Consider the following 2,676-nt stretch of genomic DNA (forward strand, 5'->3'; position numbering starts at 1 on the left):
TTGAGTCTTAGTCTTGGTAGGGGGTTTGCACTGAGGGGACCCTACCATTTGCCTTGATGTTTCCTGGGCAAGCAAGTTGCTTGTTCTTGTAGTAACAGTCGGTCTGCCTATGTTGTTTTATATTTTTCCTGTAGGTCTTTCTTTCAAGAAGTATCTTCTGTTCTAGCAACTCCAGGCTGGTCTGCTTATCCTTTCAAGTGGGAATTTCCCATCTCTGGAGATCTGGATGTGGTTCAGGCTTGCACCTATAGTCTTATGTATTGCAGAGGCTCCGCAGGAAGCCTCCTTCACAGGGCACGTTGTAGCCCCATTTTAGGTATTCCAATCAGTTATAGGCAGAAGATGGACTTACAAGCTTTCTATGGTGATGCTTTTCGCTATTCCTTTCTCTCCTCCTCCAGTGTCTATTTTGTAATATAATGCAAGGAAAACTTGCATTATATAATATATAATGTAATATAATGCAATATATATAATTATATGTAATATAATGCAAGGAAAATTAAGGGAAAGAAAAGTGAGGAAGAAGGAACATAATGAATAAACAAAGAACAAATGAAACAATGAAAGCAAAAAAATTAAAAACCAGTGCAGAGTTTGGACCCAGAGAGGAATCAGCTCTTAGGGCCTCCTACCAGCCAAGGAACTCATGAGGTAGATGGAGAAGGGATAAGACGGCTGAGTGCCCAGCCCTAGATATAGGCCTTAGTGTAGTCTGTGTTCAGGGGACCCAATCCAGAAGTCGTTCATATTGGCCCTTCAGGTTGCTAGCTTTGGTGTCTGTCAGAACCAGAAGGTTCTGGGCAGGGTGTCTAATTACAAAGGTTCCTGCTAGTCTAATTCTGGCCTGGCGACACTGGATTCTGTAGATCTGGAACAGAACCTGCTTGAATCCATGTGCCAAGACAGTAAAGTGGGCACCCACCTCACACTGGCTCAGGACACATGCCTCCAAAGTTCCCGAGAGCAGAATCTGTGCTGGGGGTAGATGAGGGTGGGGGCTGCCTCACCTTTGTTATCCAGGGGAGTGTGGGGCACAAGAAGGAATCACACCTTTTTTGTAGTCCTTGTAAATCTGGGCCATCAGGCCTCCATCTGTCTGTTTCTCCAAAACTGCTTGCAGAAATTAAGATGGCCAGTAGTTTGTTCACCAGTTTCCTTCTTTCACCACCCCTACTGAACTTCTCCTCTTAGTAGGAATTCAGTCCACTTCTCTGAAATTGGACTTGTGGTGTGGCGCTGTAGGATCAGCACTGGACTGGGAACTCCAAGGTTGGCAGTTCAAACCCACCAACTGTTACTTTATATAAGTCAGAACGGACTCAACAGCACTTCACAATAATAACAATAACACTCAGCTTCTCCTCTCAGTAGGAATTCAGTAAATTTCTCTGAAATTCAAACCTTTCCTCTGAAGATCAGGGTTCTAAGATTATCCTCTGTGTCTGTTTCATTTGGTCTCCTGTACCTTTGTTGTAGAAAGTCTGAGTAGCCTGCCTGCCTAGTCTACTGTCTTGTCAGAAGTCTGGTTGTCATGAATTTTTATTAAGTAATCATTATTGTGATTCTATTTTTCTTCTTCACTGACTGAATATCTCTACAGGCATGCTTATAACTTGGGTTGTTGTAAATACTAAATTATTTTTTTAATTTGCTTGCTTTTATTGACAAAAGTAGTACACATATTCATGGGGAAACCCTCTACATTGGAGAGTCCAGCAGGCCACTCTGTCAATGGACAGTATAGATTTTAGGCTTGAGCCCTCAGTTGGATAGCCCATAGCCCAGAATTATTTTTGTTTGACTGACCCAAGTTTTAAAAAGCAGTGAATGTGTTGCTAACATTGGAAAGTGATGATAGTTCGTATAAAATTCAGGTATTTGACTTCTCGGAATCATTCCAATATCTGAGGACACTGGACCCTCTTCCTGCACAGGATCAATCAGCTGGTGCTGAAATGGTTGCTGTCTCAGGTTCCCTAGTGTCTCTGGCACTGAGGCCAAGGCCTCTTGCTATTTAGTGGCACACTTTTTTCTTTTATAGCAAAGAAACAATACTGTACACTCAATTCTCTATCAAAATGGGGAAATGAAAGATAGATGGAGAAAGCCACACAGTATCAGAAGAATGAGAAATGTCTTGTGGAGGAAACTGATATTGTTCTTATATATTTAATAGGGTGTATCTGTGTCCATTTTCTTACAGTTGTCTTCCTTCACTTATTTACATTAACCTACCTGAGTCCTAAGGAGCTCTGGTAGCTTAGTGGTTATGAATCGGGCTGCTAACCTCAAGGTCGGCAGTTCGAAACTACCAGCTGTTCCTCAGGAGAAAGATGAGGCTTTCTGCTCCCGTAAAGATTTGCAGCCTCAGAAACCCTGTGCAGGGTCACTATGAATCAGAACCGACTCCACTGTACTTAACAACAACCTGAGCCCTGGTGTGCCGCTGTGGGTTAAGACATCAAACTGCAAAGTTACTTGAACTACAAGGTTGGTGGTTCAAGCTCACCAGTCACTCCTTGGAAACCCAATACAGGGTCGCTATGGGTTGGAGCCTACTCAATGGCACTTAACAACAACAACCTGACCCCGTGGACACTTAAAATTGCAACCAGTTTATGGGCATCTTTGATATCTCTCTAAGATCTTTGCTTTTTTCCTTTTCAGATCCCT

The sequence above is a fragment of the Chrysochloris asiatica genome, unplaced genomic scaffold (genome assembly GCF_000296735.1).
Source record: "Chrysochloris asiatica unplaced genomic scaffold, ChrAsi1.0 scaffold00079, whole genome shotgun sequence".
NCBI classification, from domain to species: domain Eukaryota; kingdom Metazoa; phylum Chordata; class Mammalia; order Afrosoricida; family Chrysochloridae; genus Chrysochloris; species Chrysochloris asiatica.